The 18911-nt window shown below is 43.1% G+C and overlaps 1 protein-coding gene across 1 annotated transcript in view; it reads left to right on the forward strand.

The window, feature by feature from the left end:
* Window positions 1–18911, forward strand: part of LOC142077893 (NADP-dependent malic enzyme, mitochondrial-like) — a 145463-nt gene that overhangs the window by 40442 nt on the left and 86110 nt on the right. The window lies entirely within an intron of this gene.

Below are 18911 nucleotides of genomic sequence, written 5' to 3' on the forward strand. Positions count from 1 at the left end.
CAACTTCTCTTCCAGCCACTTGAGGCTGGCTTGCCGAAGAGCAGTCTCTCCTTTGTGATACCCAGCGGTGGCTCGGAGTGAGACTTGGCCTTATATAGATGAGACAATGTTTCCTCCTTTCTCTGTCCTTTTAGGCTTCTTGTTTTGGGCTTTTCAATAGGAATTCTGCTTTAGGACTTGCACTAAATGTATGTTGAAAATGTCTGTCTCTTCCTCCCTTTGCATCTGGGCTCTGGGAGGACACCGTTCCTCCATGCTGTTTCTAGACTGGACTTCTCTCTGCTTTCCTGACCTTGTGTAACTTGCAGTACACCGTGCTCCTCAGTCACCGTATCTGTTCTGGCTTTAAGCTGTTTTTTCCTGTTGACAGCCTTCAGAAGACCCAGGATGTTTAAGTGCACATATATCTCATTGGATTCGCCACGTGGAGCTCGCTGCAAGCATTTCATACTTCACACACAGTACAGTAATGTATATGGCAGATTTGGCATTGGGTCCTGTCCTAAATTACTCCCCCCTCCTGCCCACCCTCCCTTTGTCTTAGTTGGAGGATTTTGGTATTACAGCATCCATGGATTGCTTTGTTGCATCTGAGTGTCCTCTCCTTAAGGCATACAAAGATTATGTTCTACCAGTTCCACAGTTTGTTTCCTTTTGAAGATGAAAATGCAGACGCTCAACATGCACTGGGAATGTTACATTTATATTAGAGTTGCATTCAAAATCTCCAGAAAGGCAGTTCCTGCAGGGACCTTAAAATCTAGAAGATTCACAGTGTCACTCTACTGCCTGTAGTATACCTCGCCTGTAATTTGTTGTCACTTTATTTTTCATTCACTCTGGCCATGTACATTTGATATGAAAATATAGGTGTTTTCTAATGTATAGGACACAAAAAGCTTAACTCCTTTAACAATAAAATATCTAAAGGTGGTGTATCTTTAATGTGTTCTTATTCTGGTTTTCCTTTAAAGCCTAGGTATGTGTCTTGCTAAAATGTCTTTTGCCATTGAGAGAAAAATTACTATTAGCCAACCATTTTTTCTAACTCTTTAAGAGTTTCACAGTTTTCTACCTACATCCATTTCTACCTACATCCATTTCAGCAGCTGTGCCTGTGCCTGTATACAATTATAGAAGAAAAAGTACTTGCACTAGTTAGAACCAGAGCGAGACGTAAACTGTGGCCTCATGTCAGCATGATTTCAGTTCTGCTGAAGTTCATGGGAAGTTAGTGCGGGCTTCTGCACAAGCTTTTTCTGACTTTGGGGCCATCCTACAGATAAATACCTACTGCGTCTTCTGTGATCCTAATATAGCCAGGGAAACTCAATACAGAGCTGTGGAAGAAGTAATAGGAAGAGAGCAAAAAAGGAATCGCTGCAGCATGTCATAAACACAGACAGCACTGCCCAGAGATTTAAAATGGGTGTTTGTTGTCTCCTTTCATCAACTTTTCCCTAAGACTGTTTACTTAAGAGCTCCTCAGCTATTGCCAGGAATGCGGTTATCCTGGTTTAGGCTATATGTGCTCAATAAGCTCTAAGCCGTTCCCACAGTGGGTGAGAGAGGCTTTGAGCTGGTGGTGTGGTGCCGCAGTGCTGTGGTCCACCAAACTCTCTCTCTCAAAGATGCTCACCCTCTGAAGTAATGAGCCAGCATTTAAATGTAGCTTTGTTGTTTGGTCATTTTTCTCTCACTTGTATAAACTGAACCTCCTAAAAGTACAAAAAGTCGACACCTCCAGATAATCTACCAAAATCAGAGGAAGAGAAGAGGTTTTGAAGCAGAGGGAGTAGGCGATAGACACGAGAGGCCGTAGGGCAGATGGGAGGAACTGGTACAAATTTAGCCTTATTTTGTGTGCGTTGCATATCACCAGTGCTTCTGCTGAATCACTGGGTCTTGTGTTTTTAACAAGCTACCCGGTGGTTATGTGTGTGAAAATACAGCAGATACGGTGAAAATACAGGAACGAAGGATATAACCTGCTGCAGAAAAGTATTTGCTTATTCAACCTGGTAAGCTATGGGGATCACAATGCCTTCGCTGCTGTATCTGAGAATGCTTTTTGTATACTGCATGGCCTCTACTCTGAATCTAAACAAACCAACTTAAACTTAAACAGCCCTGTAAGTGAACTCAATTCAACCAACCTCCCTGCCAGGAAGCGAGGTCTCTCTCATTAGCATTTTCAGATGGAGCAACTTTCGTTTGTCTGGCCTATGTTCTTTGTACCGGGTCTTTATTTTTTTTATGAATAGACTAAAAGGTAGAAAAATAGTAGTAGTTTGGTTGTGTGTGGGGGAAGAACTGAAACAACCGTCTTTGAACTGCTTGGATCAGATTCAGCCCAGCAGCAGAAGTCTGACTCCAAGCGGGGCTGAATTTGGCACCGTCAGCCACTGCTCCACTGCTGATGGGGTTGGATTTGTCCCCCCCTGGAATTTGAGAAACAGGCTGTTTCTTGTGCTTTCTTCACTCTGCTGCTTATTAAGAATTTGACCTTTTGAGAGGTCAGTGTCTTGGTGCACCCTAGAGTTGTGTAGGTGAGTGGGTATTAGAGCTAAATCTTCAAATACAAGTCAGCCCTGGAGCTCTCTTAAGGAGCAACATCTTCTCTTCTGTTTATGGCTGATTTGTTGCCACTCCGCTGTGGCTTTCTGCATTGCACCGTCACTCATTTCTGTGAAGGCTTTTTGTTGGGACCCAAAAGCTCGTATCTGATTTCAGCTCTCTGTTATGCATTTGGCTCATGTTGAAATCTTTGTGCGACTGCCTTACTTCATTCAAGTGTTCATCTAACAGTTATTTAATTTTTCCCATTGCTCTCTACTAGGTGAAACAGGGTCATCTGTTTACAGCTATGAGCTTTTCCACTAAGGCAGTAGTTTAAAACTGATTTTTTTTTTCTTGGACATCAGCTCATGACCTGATGTCAACGTGAAGGATTTAAGAAAGCCTGTTTTGGCTGGCATAGCAGGCTGTCCGTCTGTGCACATGCCTAAACTAATCTCCTGCTGGGGGTCGGGAAGGGAATTCCTCTATCAGGAGCAGCACACAAAGAGCCAGGAGCATTTCTGAAGAAGGGAAAAGCTCACATTCCTCCAGGGCATCAGCTACCTGCGGCTTCGACTGGGATGTGCAAGAGTGGACCTCCCTTTGCTCAGGGGACCATCTTGGTTCTGGCATGTAGGTACCGATCTCTTTGACTCTCTGTTCACCGCAGCATTTGTTACACATCCTCCAGGAGGAAACCCTGACATCCACTTCCCACCTGCTGACATCCACTTCCCTCCTTCCCTGTATTAAAGCCCCTTAATTTTATTTCACTTTGGGTGAGTCAAAGGCACTGTGGTCTGTAGCTCCCCACAGTGGGAGACATCTGGTAATGCTTTAGGCTTGAGTGAGTTTGCAGGGATGGGGGGGTGGCTGGGTTTGGTTTTTTTAACTATCTCTGCACTTGGCCTGTTTCACCCTTTGCAGGAGGTAAAATATGTCCCAAGTAATGAGATTTTTTTTTTTGTCAGTTTGTCTGCAAGGTTCAAAGGAGCAGAAATGCTTGGTAGCTTTTGTCTCCCCTTTGGGAAAGAAAAATGCAGCCCTCAAATTCCTGCTGCGCTGCTGGTGAGTAAAATCTGTCCTGAACTGCAGCTGTACATCGCTGAGAACAGGCAGGGGAACGGCTCTCATCTAGACAGAATATGAGCACGCAGGCATCTGCAAGCCAATTAAAATCCTTCATCATAAATGAGAAGAGGAGGGATTTAAAAGCAGATTCTGGTTTTGTTTGGGCCAGTACCTTTGGATAAGTTTGACTCAAATGAGGTGGGTAACATTTCTTCCAGGCTTCGGTCTGCTTCTCTGAAGAGCAGTGTGTGCTCTTCAGATGAGGGTGCCTGGAGAGATGCCCCAGCTCTGCTAGTCCCTCCTAGGAAGAAGCTAGGCCAGTCTGCTTGGGATTTCCCTTGTAGTGTCCCAGCTGGCTCCTCAAATGGGTATGGGATTTGTTGATGACCACAAGAGAGAATGAGGGGAAGAAGATGGGAGGGAGAGTGGTGCCTTCATCAAGTCCCACCTCCAGCTGCTCGAGGTGGATGTTATATTGAGACTGGTCTTGAGTGCATTCAGTCCGTGTGGGGATGGAATGTCCCTCATGGGAAAGTCTTTAGCTGCAGCAGACCTTGTGTAGGACAAGTTGTCCTTTGAGATTAAAACTCAGAAAGGTCCCTGTGGCTGGTTCCACAATGTACCAATCATGGGAAGGACACTGGTGAGCAATGGACCGTGGATAGACTCCCTGGGAGTGTCCCACGGATCTGGGTCATGCTGAAGGGAATGAGCCACCCACCACTGTTGACCGTCTGCATTGAACTGGAGATTCAGTTATTTCAATAAGCAACCACTTAAGTCTAGTGTTTTCCAGGCTGAAGCAACACAAAATAAGACTTTCACGGTCCTCGCACCGGCCGTCTTACAAGTGGCTGTTACCCAGAACAGGACAATCCTATGTCCATGTCCCAGTCTTGCATTTGCTCTTCAGGCTGAGATAGTCACGAAGAACAGAAGAGGATCTTCCTCCTGATCTTCATTCCATTATGTTACTGTGATTTATTTGTTTATTTTTTATGTCTATATCTGTGGATAATGCTTTAAAACGGGTTTGAATGTTTCTTCAGAAGTACGATTTACATCTTACATTTGGTGCTAACGAGCTTAGTTTTCGTGTGTGTGTGTGCTTGCTGCCACTTGCTATAGTTACATTTCACTCAGCTGAAACAACAAGCGTCTACACAGATTAATCTTCTGCTCATAATATGTTTTGATTCCAGTTCAATTCCTTGTGTGCCCCAGCGCTGGGACTCCAGCCCTCCATCCCTTCCTGTGCCGAGCAAATAGAAGAGGTATCTTCTAGCCAGGAGAGGTCTCTGTGAAGGAAAGGAGATCTCTGTGTGGAAAATTTGAGAACCAGTGCACTAGTTTAGCATTGAAACTTTTGAACTGCACATGCAATAGGAAAATAGGAGTAGTCTGAAAACACTTTTCAGACCATTCCTGTTGGGCTATTTTTTCAGGTCAGTGGCAAACACAGACAGATATTGTGTGCCTCCAGTCAATATTCCATTTTTTTCCCTTGTATATACTTCATATAATGTCTTTGTGGTCAAGGAAAGAGGACAGTCTTTCATACGGATACTGGGAATAAACCCCTAGTATCTTCCCTTGAGGTCAGTCCTGGCCTGAAATAGCCTAAACTATTTCTTGAATACATTTCGTAGTGTTTAATTCAGCTGTGATTTCTGCCCCATGTTTTTTTCCACAGAAGCCATAAATTGAAGGAAATAGAAGCACAACACATCCTTATTGTTGATTACATAAAGTTTATTAAACCCAGCTGTAAAAATTGCTGGTTTATATTATATGATAACTTTTGAAAAACAGATAGTGAAGAACTCAGAGAGCTTTTTGGAAAATTTAGTTTTAAGAATGTTATCCAACTTGTTTCACTATAATCGTATTTGAGTAGCATCAACAGGAGTAGCTGATGAGCTTCAGTGGGGACTGTGCTTCCCACACTTAGGGTTTTCTACCTTCAGTATTACACTGAGTCATTTCAAGAAGCAATATTATTTATAACCATAAAAAAAGCATGTAAAGTTTTATTTTTAAAATCCACCATCATTGCATCTGTGCATTTGAGCAGCATCCCTGTGCACTACAGCCGGAAATTGGCCCCCAGGCACTGAAAACCCGGTCATTTCCAGGCAGGTTGTGACACAGGTCTGTGTCACTGTTGTAATTCTTGCCACAATTTTCCAAAGTTGTAAAAGTCAAAAACAGTGCACTGGAAACTACATTTTGCTACGGATGCAGGTTAGTAAGGGCTTTTCCAGGGGAGAGGGTTTGCGCAGCACTGAGTGTCCAACCATTCCTGTCTCATGAACTCAGTGCTGTAGTGGAGGGCTGCAATAACATCTTTGCGGCAAGCAGATTTGCACAGATACACCCAGAACAAACATTTCCTGTCATTTTTTATCTCCTTTGTTAGATACAAACACAAATGTCTCCAAGGACAATCAATTGGGAACACTTTGAAATGAACCCAAGCAGTGAGCAAGTGCATTAACATGCAGGATCCCATTTTAGTTTTCTAATTAAACTCAATTGTGTTCTCTGACCTGCATTTTAAATACTGAATATTGTGAGATTCATACTTTTTTTTCCCCCTAGCCTGCCTCCTTTCAGGCTTTGTTCAGCGTGTGAATAGCTCCATTAGGGAAATGTGAAAGCACTGGACTATGCATTGAGTTGCTGTTTTGACATTCCAGAGGGAGATGCTACTAAGCTGTAAATTACAGAATTGGACATCATTGGTTTGAATTCAGATCAGTTTGGCCTGAAAAGCTGGGTTTAGCTGTTTGACCTGCCCTGACCCATTTCTGTGCTTTGTTCAGTAAGGTACCTGAGCTGTTTGCCGATTTCTTCCTACTCTACTGCGTACAGAAATCTGAAGCATTCAAATGTTTTAGTTCCTTTCTCTTGCTTTGGTGAAATAAAAATAATTTTGTGCCTCATCATATTCGAGATTCTTAAACATCTTTGTTGCTGCCCTTTCTTTTTCATTTTTTTCCAGCATGCCCCAGTTTCAGAAGTGTAGCTACAAAAAAAAAAATTGCTTGTAAACCCCATGAAATTCTGGACTTTGCTGAAGCTAACATTTAATACAATGATTAAAACCAGTATTTACAGTTACCTGAGGTGAGATTGGAAAGGTACTGGGTTGCAAACCTTGACTCCAGGAAGAAGTACAATACTCTGTTTGAGTCATAGCCTAGTGCAGAGCTTTGCTCGCACGTTGGAGGGACAGAGCTGGGGGAGTAAGACCAGCGCTGCTGGGTCTGTGCTGTGTTCGAGCCAGGTGCTGAAGAGGCAGCAGTAGCAGCCCTGAGATAGTGGGAGAGGTGGAAAGAAACGGTGAAGTGAGGAACATCACCTGTTTTCTCAAGTGAGATTCGGTTTCAGACAGGTTGGGATTTAAAGAGACCTGGGATGATAGTTCCCTGGATTTTCCTGTTATTGAATGAACCTGAATGTTCGGAGCATTGCTGAATCACAATAACAATACAGGTCCTTATTTTCTACTTCCAAAGGCTCTTAAGCTGAGTGCATGAATGCCTCAGCTGGTACATAAGTAGGTGCAGATAGACTGTTCAGGCAAAAACCTCAGACCTTCAAAAGAAAACCCTCTGGACGCAAAGCGAATGCCCATTGGCCATCCCTGCAAATGGTTTCCCATTTTTTCAAACAGCTGGTGCTGGCTGTTGTTCCAAGCCAGGAAAGCCAAATCTGCCGGCTGTTCTGCTTCCTGCCCGCATCTCCTGCCTTCTCCCCAGCTCTGGTAGGAGACATCCCATCCACTCCCGCACTGCAGTTCCCAGCTCTTCAGAAACATAGACAGCCAGCTTTGCTACCGCAGCGCGCTCGCTGCCCTGGAAGGCACTGCGGGGTGGAGGGGAGCTCACTGAGGCACGCTGCTGCTTCTGGACCCTTCCCTGTGGGTAAAGTCCTTTCAAGCCACCATGCTCCAACCTCCACAGCTTGCTGACTGAAGCTTGTGAAAAGTAGCCTGTGGCATGGACAGATGTGATGCAGCAGGATCACTTCTCCAAGTTGTCTGCTTATTCCCTTTTCGATTTGGCCTTTGGAGAGGCTAGGAGAAATGGGAAAACATAGCTTAACATTGTTACTTATTCAGGTCTCATAGGGAGGCAGGGGATACCTTCTTGGTTATCGCTGTTTTTCCTTGTCTACCACTAGGTGATTGTCCAAGTCCGGAGAAGGAGACCCTCTGGAGCATGAATTATGGTGTTTATCCTCCCTGGCTGTAGGTTAGGGAATGGGCAAATTTTTGTTTTCACTCCCCCAGAGCAAGTCATGAATGCAGTGATACTGTGCTCAATATTTGGTTTGTAGGTTGGCTGATGCAGGGTCGTAAAATGCCTGTGAACCAGGCAGGTAAAGTTGATATAAAAGATTTTTCGTAGCGGGGAGAAGAGCTGGTACCCAGGCCCTGTGCATCTCTTTCCCTTTCCATTTCAGCGCAGGAGATTTGCAGGGGAACTGTAAAAGTCATGTGCTACGGGTGGCATTGCTGGGACTTCGCAATGAGAAACAAGTCCTTTAGCTGACTGAAGCAGCCATCAGCTGGCAGCCACTTCTGCCTGCAGCCCTGAGCTGTCCTGGCTGATTGCAGCTACAGCTGAGAGGTATGTCTAGAGATGGAAGGTAATGCCTGACAGCAGTGAACTGCCTGGATGCTGTACACAAGGCTGTGATGTAGACCATGGTAGTGTGAAGAAATGATAATTCAAGAGTTCTCTTACAATGTAGTAAGAGCTATGCCTAAGCTTAAAGGAATGGGAGGGAGAGAAGAAGTGTCAAGAAGTCAGAAAAGATGTACAAGACAGAGAAAGATGTACATTGACTGCGTTCCCTTAACTCATTTTTGCTTTGTTTCATGACTTCAGAGGCATTTTTCCACCTAATTTTTATACTTTTGTAACGACCATGGCCCACAAAGTAAAACAAATCATTTGTTCCATTTAGCCTTTTCCAGTCCTGCATTGTTCCCCTGAGAAGTGCAGTGTGGAAGTCCTCTGGCAATAGCCATTGAACAGCTCGTTCTGATGGGAACCTGCTGCTCTTTGAAACATCCAGTCTAGGATGTCTTCTCCTGAAATGGGAGGTGTAGCCAACATTTCTGGTCGTGGCAGCTGCAGTACTTACTTTTTGTTCACCTGAACAGCTTGTGCACTTTTTGTTCACCTGAACAGCTTGTGCTTTGCGTGTTTTAGATGCAATACATAGAAATGATACGGTAAAATGACTCCATTGGTGCGTTGCCTCTCTGTTCACTCTACTCACTGCTCCCTCTAAGTCCTCATGGACTGGGGAGGTTTAAGCAATCTGTGTTTATCAGATGCTGATGGTTGCTGCTGTTTGAGATCGTGTGAATGCTGTTGGCACTGAGAGCAACGGTTCCCCCCTCCTGAGTCTACTGAAACCAGAAGAACCTCCCATTGTGCTCCCATGCGCTTTGCCATGGCAGAAGACAGAAACTGAGAAATCGCTCCTCTAAGCTGGCTGTTAGAAATCCAAATGCCAGCAGTGATATAAAAGAGGTCTCTTTTTTCTGTGCTTTTTACTGCTTTCTGAATATTGTAGGCTCTGAGTTAGCAGTCATTTTGAAGGAAATTTAAGCGACGCAATGCAATTATTGTATTTGCTCATTACATTTGCCGATGACAACGAGCTGTGGAGGGCCTGCAAGTACATCCGAGGTTAGAACTAGAATTCAAAATTACTTGCACAAACTGCAGAAATGATGTGAAAAAGCATACATGCGAGGTTGATTTGCAATAATCAATAGTGCAAACACAGGATGAGGGGAGAAACCCAGCCAGAGAGCAGTTCTGCAGGAAAGGATCTGGGGGGGCTGTGATGGATCTCTCAAACCAAAGACAAGACAACAGTGTCATACTGCTGTGAAAAAAAACAGTCTTTGTACTAGGGTGTATAGACTGGAGTGTCCTTTGCAAGGCGTGTTTAGTAAACCATCTCCTCTCTTTGGCCTGTGTTAGTTGAGCTGGGTGCTGTGCCCCATCTGTGCTTCCAAAAAGATGTGGCCCACTTGGTCAGAGGGTGGCCATTCAATAAAGGAGTGAGGGTGACACGACAGTGGTCTTCAAATATATAAAGTGGAGCAGTAACACAAAGGGATAAATTGTCTTTTGTAGCTGTGGGCGATATGATGGGAAGTAGTGAGCTTCATGCAGTGAGGGCTGGACAACAAGAATGTCTTTCTGTAGTGAACTGAATGGGCAATGTGGAATTTCTAACATGGGAGATTGGACAGACCGTTGCTTTAGTCCTAACAGAGAGATGTAGGTGTAGCTCGTCTTGCCTTATGGTGGAAGAATGAGATAGATAACCCGTTCATGCCCCTTCCAAACCCCTTTTTTTCCCTGATTCTGGAACCGAAAAACAGTAACTTTGCAGCTGAGTGGACCTTAGACCAAAAGGGTATGTTCGCAGTGGGATATTTCCATGGAGGCTTGACTGAGTGGGAAGGAAATGAATCCTCTCCCAAGGCCACTTGATGGGGAATGTAATCTCTCCAGGTAGATCAATAATCATGCATTTCCCTCTCCCCACCCTGGGAGAACTAATAGGGAAAAGCAGCATTAGGCAAAAAAATTTGGCTCATGCTGCAAAATTGTGCATAGATCTCCCTCCAGATGTATTTCCTACCCTGTGCCAACATGCAATGACATTATGTGGGCAGCGGAAAGGAGAGAGGAGCTGGGTTATCCCCTTGAAGCGTTCAGGTGGGGTAACAGCGTGCAAAGGGAATTCACTTTCATTAAAGTAGCAAGTTCAGCTGGAAGCACACAATTTGCAGAAGCTGCTGCTATCTGTAGATTTATGTTGACACTGCGAGCACAGTCTGAGATCAGAATGATGGAAATGCACAGCACCAGAACAGCAAATTCCTGTTCATTGATTTTCATAAACTTCTTGTAAGTCTGTACCGCATAAGCAGCTCTGAGCGCTTGCTTTCTCTCTGCTTCCATGCAACAACCAACAACCTTTTTAACCAAGAAGAAAATTGGAATCAGATCAGAGTTTACTTTAGTGAACAGAATTACTATTTATGCAGAATATGAAGCAATTTGGGCTTTGATTAAGATGGTAATTACACTTTGTCATTTTTCCCTCACTCATTTCCAAAAAATGAAAGACTGAGATGATTTGGGATTTATTTGGCAGATTTGACACCTGTGCTTACTTCCTGGGATTGAAGGGGAGAAAGCGAGTTGGAAAGTTCAGTCTCAGACAAAAAAAAAATGTCTAGAAAAAAGCCAACCACGATGCTAATAATTCCAGCACGGTGCCATTATGGTCTCTATAGGCTTAAGCACAGTCCAAGGAGCTTTAAACTCCTGAATACTAATTCAAACATGTTTATATAAAGTGGATAGTGTGCCTTAACCATAAATAAAAGGGATGAGAGAAGAGTCCTGGGGGTAGTTTGGGGCCAAAACTTGCTTTTAATGAAGCCCCTCGAAGTTTTGCCACTAACTTCAGTAAGGTCAGATTTCACCCTTTGGAAATGATCCTCCCTAGAACTAGAAATAGGCTGAGCTTTTACATAGGTGGATGGGGTTTGTCTCCAGTTTCTGTGAATTTTCCAGGTTAGCTTTGGGAGTTAAGTTATGCAAATAAATTAAAAGAAATGGGGAAAAGCGTGCATGTGTGTGCATGCATGTGGTTTTAGAAAAACATGTTGAATATATTAACACTGAATGAGAGCGGAGGGAATTCATAAAACGTTTTACATTCTACTAATTCCTGAGCTACGCAACAGATGTAAGAGTAAACCAAGTGGCACTGATAGAAAAAGCTTTTTACAGAGTTCAGTGGACATCTGGCTACAGTTAAGGTATGCGTTTTTAATACAGGATGAATACCCTTTTAAAATATGCAGTCCTATAGGTTCTGAATTGGGAAGGGTCTACATTAGTCAAGGGGACTATAAACAAAGATGCAGCTATTGGAAGAAGTGTTCAATAACTTGCACATTATGAGCATTCAAATTGTTTTGGCCCTGAATCTAAGAATCGCAGTGATGAGCTGTTCAGGATTCAGAAGAAATCAAAAGAGAAAAAAAGAGAGGGACCCCGAACTGGAGGTTGCAAGGAGCTTACGACCTTGCTCCAGATCCTACTGGGGTAGCCCAGTACTGCTGCTGGTAGTGGTGTTGCCTCATTTGTAGGCTCCATGTAGAGGTTGATGCAGAGACCTGGAGCTTTTGGACAGGGCAGGTTCCTCAGCAGGGTTTTTCAAGGCTAGGAATTTATTTTTAAGGAATAGAAGAATTTCAGAGAAAAAGAGAGTAAGCAAGACTTTGTGCCTTATGGCTCTTTTAAGGCTGATATAAGCTTTTTACATCAAAATGTTCAACCTATTTCTATGGGACAGGAGTTGTGCTCTCCCAGATTATTGCCATTCCATTGGCTCTACTTCACCCTTTCTGAGGTTTTGCTGTGTTTTTCATCCACGTTTCTCCTATTTGCAGCTGAGCTGTGCCTTAAGTAAGTCATAAATCCTCTGCATCACAGTTTTGTTTTTTTTTCAGAGGGAACAGCTGTGACAGCAGGAGTTGGAAGTTAGTGGACCAGATCCTGGTGATATGGGAGTTTCTCCTTCTTTAATAAAAGTTCAAATGCAACATTTCTCTGTGCTCTAAATAACTGTGAGATACACACTGCATACTTCTGCTGGGAGCAACATTTCTAGTGACCTTGTCTTAGGAAAAACTCAAAGGCAGGCTTTTATATCCTTCCTTCTATCCCACTGTCAGCCACCTTCAACAAAGTCCATGACATCTCTCTTCTTGAAGTCCTGACATCCTTTGCCATGTGTGGCTATTTGCCTCTACTCATACTTCTCTCATCACATTTTTCTTTTCTTTTCACTGGTGGACTTCTTGGGGGAAAATCTGCCATTTTTCCCCTTCTCTTCCCTTGATCTTTGAGAGACCTTAACCATAATCTAACCATCACTACATGTATGTCGTATGGTTATATTTCTTCACATGCAAATCTCTTTCCAAATGACAGTCCTTTCTCTCTGAGCTGCAATTTTAGCCTAATTCAGATACAATCTTATCTGACCTTTCCTAAGGGGTATCTAGCTATTAGCTCGCCTCTGTGTACCTAGGATGGAGAACTCAGTAGTTCATTCCCTGCCTTCTTTTGGGATCACTGTAAGCAGCAGCCACCTCCATCCTGATGCTTAACCCGTACCCTGTGTCTCTCTAAAGGTTGTACTCAGTATGCATGTTATAAATTTTTTTTTGCATAACATCTCTAATGTGCGGTCCTTCTTATACAAAAATGTCACACAGCTATAATTTCATCCAGGCTTTAGAATTCTGAAGCATTTTTGCTTTGTTCCTAGCCTTTCTGTGTGCTGCCATTCTTTCTCCACTCTTCTGTAGTGAATTGAACCAGTCTTTGTGGTAAGAGCGGTTCACAGGTGAATCTTGTTGCATGGTTTCTTTTATTTATTGTCTGGATGTTGACTCCCAATTCAAAGCAGCTTGCAACATGAACCTCTATTGTTCCCTTATCTTCTGCTTTCTCTCATTTCCCCCCACATTAGAAAGAACTTCCATTGAGTACCACCAAAGCTGCTACACTATCAACTTTTCAAAAAACAACCACCTTACCAAGTTGGGCTACTGATATATCAAAATCATTGCTTATCTTGCAGGTACATATTTGTGCTCTGCTGCGTGCCTGTACCAACTGGACCTTCCTATACTTTATAATCTATTTGAGGCAGGTTTTTGCTCTGTTAGTACCACCTCCAGGACAACCGTTCTGGGTCTCACTAGCTGAGACCCCACCCTAAGTTGCCGTGGTAATTCAAGAAGAGAAGGTAGGCTCCATCTGCTTACCTCTGAGCCCTGGCCTTTGAGAGTCTTTCTTTAACCTTTTGTCCAGTATGGAAACAATGAATTAATTCCTTTCTCGCTTTAGGGAAAGTGCTGTAAACCTTCAGCCTGTGACCTCCCTGAAGAGCTGTGCTGGCAGGAGTGTGCTTTGTGTGTGCTTCTCAGCCCTTCCTGCAAGGCTGAAACTAAACATCCATGTTTGGCTGCAGTTCTTCTGCAGTCTGGAAAAACTTCCCTTTGGTGCAGTAAAACTGAAAACTCATTTTGCACGTTTCAGCCACAGCCTACGAAATTCAACTTGTGAACTTTGCATGGCAGCGGTGCTGGAAAGCTGAAATGTCTTTGTGTTCGCAGTAAAATGTATATGGAAAATGAGCTGTTGGGGGAATTGAGATCATATTTAACTTATTATTTACTACATGTCAGATTCGTAGGATCAATGATGTATTCACAAAATTTGTGAAAGAATGTAACGTCCTGGTGACGGAATATTACGAGGAGCCATCTATACCCTTTGGCATAGTACCATCCCAAAACTTCTCCTTAGAGCCTCCTGAGCTGTGTTCTCCTCAGTCTGCCTTTGACACATACGGGGTGTAGACGTCTATACCAGAGGTAGTTCCCTAGCCTTCCCTTATAACGAGTGGGAAGAAATAAGCACCTATAGGGTACTGTCACCCAAGCTGAGAAATCTGCCTGCAGATGAGATACAGCAGTATTGCCGCTGTTAGGCTTTTTTTTCAGTTGTGAGAAATGGTGTTGCTTTACCCAAACCTTAGCTTTGCTTAGATACCTGTGCCCTGCTAGGAGCTCTCTGGTGAGACAGGAGACCACCAGCATTAACTCTGATGAGGCATTCCTGGTGTGAGGGGTGGGTGGCATTAATCCAGCCTGAGCCTGAGCCACCAGGCAAGAGAACGTGGGGAAGGACTCCTATGGAAAATGTCTTTTTATATATATATAAAACATTACACACATTATACAGGACAGGAGGAGTTTGGGTTTCTTTGAGATCATCTAAGAAGAGTCACCACGTAACAATCCACGTGTTGCTAATTTTTTTTTTTTTTTTTACTTTAGAAATGAATGCGTGATAAAAATAATGTCTTTAGGGACTCAAATATCAGATTTCTGAGCATTCAAATGTACCCTACTTGGAACATTAACTATCTTTTAACATTTGTTTAGATTGTTGGTTTTTAGTATTTATCTTTATTTTTGTTTTTTGCTAGTATAAATAGATAGATGATCTATAACATATGTAGCGCTATTACTGGCTAAGTCTGGTCAGCAAAAACATATATAGCAATGTTCTGTGAAAATATGATGCCATGAAATTACTTCCTAGGCACATGATCAAGTCTCCACCAAAGAAACACAAGCTCTTTTTAGCCCACAGTTTCCCCCTTAGGGTCTTCCCCTGTTTACACCAATTATGTAATTCTGCTTTTGGGGTTCTTAGTGTGGAGAATCATTGGCATCACGTTGTTGTGGGCATCACACCATTATGGGCATCACACCGTTATGCTTTCCTAGCCGTTTTCCTTTTCAATATTCCTAGGAAAATTTTGGTTAAAATTTTGGGAGAAGCACTTAGGGCTGGTCTCCTGCTGCTACTGAGTGGCATTAGCAGGAAAAACCTCATACGCTGTCATTGTCTACTTTTATTCTGCCCTTTCTGGCTCACCCAATTAATTCTGAGGGCAACTGTTGCATATTAGGTAGCTAATGATCAAGTAATTTATGCTGATTATGTACCTCCTGTGGCTGGTAATGCATCCCAATTACATGAAGCAAGGCAGAAATTTGGAGCGTCTCTTGCTGGGTGTTTCTTGCTGGGTGTTTCTTGCTCTTACAAAGAACATGCTTTCTTTTCCCCTCTACTGTATAGATCCATAGTGCCTGTTCAATAGATGTATAGTCCCTCTGAGGAAGCATTCCTTGGCTGTCTGTTATCTATAGCATGATTTTCCTGCTTAGCCACATCTTTCCCCAGCAATCCCGGTTATTGCCAAAGCTGGCACCGTGAGCTCCTAATTTGCACGGCATGCTCAGCTGGGTGCCATGCAGCTCCTTGGGAGTAGCCAGATTTTCTATGCAGACATTTCAATGGAATCATAGCAATAAATCGGTGTCCTATGGCGAGGGTTTTTTTCTCTGTGTCACTCACCATGAGAATTCAGCCAAAGATCCTCTGTTTTACCTCTAAGACAACTGTCATCGTAGAGGAAAACGATTTGCACGGAAGGATTACTTGAACATAACAAATATTTTTGAGCTGACTTACCAACTTGGCTGCGGGCGTGCTGAGAGCACTGCGAGACTTGTGCTGAGGACGAGGCTCATAGTGCTAATCAGTATTGCTCCTCTGTTCTCTCCTGCCTCTCTTTACCAGTTGTCTCTTTGGGATAGAGCCTATCTTTCTTTCATTGTTTTGTTTTGATCTCCTTTTTCTTTTTTTACAGTGTGCTTTGGAGCCTAAGACTGTGATGCATGACAAGAGCTATTCTAATACGAATATTTTTGAGGGTTTTTTCATAGTCCAGAACAAAACTTTAGCATTTATTGAAAAGAAGTATGCTCCTATTCTTTCAGCCTGGCTGCAACTCACAGTGCCCTCCTGGTACCTGGAGTGCATCGAGCTTATTTGTCTGTGCTGCTGTTAAGCAATGCTCCTAACTGTAGTCGTCTATACTAAATGCTGCCAGGCTGTTTCTATAAAGGGCTATGTCTCACCACTGATTTTTTTCATAAGGAGAATTTATGTTGACTAATTACTTAAAACAAGGAAAATGTTCAAAATGCTATAAACGATAGTGTTTCCTCCTTATTTTCAAAAGAGAGTTTTACTGAGAAATTAATAACACAGTATACCCTAGATTTAGATAATAACAACAAAGGAGATAAGTTAAAAGATAAGAAACAAAGCCTAGGACTCCCATTCTCTGAAGAATTATGTGTACACTTGACATTACATGTCAAATGAAGGAAAAAAGCATTTCCAAAAGCTTTTGTAAAATCATGAGGCCTTAATTTCTGGTGTTTGGAAAAGAATGAAGTCAGAGGAGTAAAGATGTGCAGGGGAGTTCTCCACATGAGAGAGACAAAATGACCACAAAGGAGAAGACTCAAACCTGCAGTGGTGAACAGGATGAAAAAAACCCTTTCTCCTCACTCAGGTAAAAGACCCCAAAGAATCTGGATTAGAAATGTAGTGTGAAATGGCAGTAGAGAGACATTAAGGTCACCTGGATACCCAGTTCCCGTTGGACTACCAGACTTCTCCAGTAACATTTCTATTCTTAGTGCTACACTGCTCAACAAGCTCACAGAATATATGTACCCCATGTATATATAGTGTCTGGCATGGGTGGGCATCAGTCTTTGTTACAGGCTGCAGGTGCCACCAGAGTCCAAGGTGGGAACACTCTGCTCTGAGCCTGTGAGAGGAGAGGGAACCGAATCCAGAACTGGCAAGTCCCCATGTGATGAATTAACTGTGGCTTTTCTTTCCGCTGTGGTGGGAGCACCCAGCTCTGATCTCAGTTGGAATTTGGGGGCTTTCCCACAAACTTAATAGCACAGGACATGCTACAGAAGCAACGTGTCAGGAGCAGAGCTATGCTTTGTGCAAGGACAGGCTGTGAGCCGCAGCCTGTAGTGAAAGTCTGCTACAGCCTTCTGAGCCACGTGTGACAAAAAGAATCGGATATTGTGCATCCCAGAGCTCACTCGGAGGTGGCACCTCGGTATTTTGATCATCTGTGAAGGTCCCTTTGCCTCTTCTCTGGGAGGTTTTCTCCTCCTGGAGTTGGTTCTGGTCTAAAGAAGGAGCCAAGGACAGCAGTGAAGTGGTGAAAAGGGGTATTCGTATTGCCTCTGGGGTGGGCATGTCTGGGTGAACTCCTGGTTTGACCTGAAGGCTTCCTTTTTTTTTTTTTTCTTTTTTTTTAACCAGCATTAGGGAATTCCTCACCAGCTTGTTCTTGCAGTAGCCAGGCCAACAATGACAAGAATGTGGAAATCAACTAAGCAATTATATTCACAGTGGTGGTTAACAGCATCCCTTCATCTGAAACAAATCAGTTACAGTCCAGTGAAACCTGCTGTACGTAGTGCGTGTACATAATAGAGCCCTTGTTGTGCGTTTTCAGAGCATGCCAGATCACTTAAATAGGGTCGATGAGAGGCAACAGGAGAGAAATTTTATGTTTTATTAACCAGAGACACAGAAACCTGGATATTATCTTATTTAACCCCCTTCCACACAGAGAAATCTGCCATTGTATTTATAAAGGTATTTCTCCAGGTGCTGCAAAATGTTGTAGGAATGAAGTCCAGGAGTATAACTTAGAATTAGCTGTGAACGAGAGCGATGAGCTATTGCCAAGGTAAGAAAAGTCAGCTAATAGACTTAAAATTAGTGGGAGTTACTCTGACCTTGGTGACCTCTAAAAATCTGCTGTATTTTCTATACCACTGTTGTTTAACCTGTGAACCCCAGGAGTCTGTGAATTGCTTCTAAGTGTGTCTATGAAGGGTGGTTAGGAACACAAGTGCACGTCTGCTAAACAGCAAACAATGTACGGATATTTCTAAAAGAACATTTGTATCTTGCTGGAAGATTTTCAGTGAGCTACAATTCAAATGAGGCTACAAAAATGCAGTATGATATGATAGATAAAAGCTTATAGAAGTCAGCCAGGATGTGCAAGTGTCAATTTGGAAGGCCTGCCCTAAGGTACGCTCCCATTAATGTGAGCCCTGACGTGCATCTAGAGGAGAATTTGATCCTTGATATTCCCTGACCTAAAGAATCAGCTCCTGCTCTTGGAAGTGAAAGGTCCCAGGCAGTGCATCATAGAAACTCCTTGTTTATGGGGCTTTTGTTGTCTTTTTGTTGAAATGAGGGGGAAGACACTTCTTCAATATTTTCATTGACTTAGTGACTGTTAGCAGGTCGGGGAAGATTCTGCAGCTGGGTTTGGCCGTGTCCACCCAGCAGTCATATAGTTAATGCAGCTAATGCCTGCTATTGCTGAATTTGTTGTTTGAATTACTCTCTAGTCTGTGCAATTCTCTTGAAAGTGAAAACAAGCTGGTTCAGAGTGAATTGAACAACAGGGTCCTAAATGGGAGTGCAATGTGAACTACAGTAGCAAATTTTCATGGATTAATGGCCAAATTGTTGCCTCATTAAAGTCCGATGGCAAAATTCCCGTAGGCTACAATAGGGACAGGATTTGACCCTAAGAAAAGATTCCATTTGAAGCATTTGAGTGTCTCCCAAAAGCCAATTATTAAATCAGAGGCGCCATAATAACTGAGCTCAAATTTATTTCAGGACAAGGAAACGCGGTTGGGAGGTAGATAAATGCTCACCATGTCA

This window comes from Calonectris borealis, chromosome 1, assembly GCF_964195595.1.
Source record: "Calonectris borealis chromosome 1, bCalBor7.hap1.2, whole genome shotgun sequence".
Lineage (NCBI taxonomy): Eukaryota > Metazoa > Chordata > Aves > Procellariiformes > Procellariidae > Calonectris > Calonectris borealis.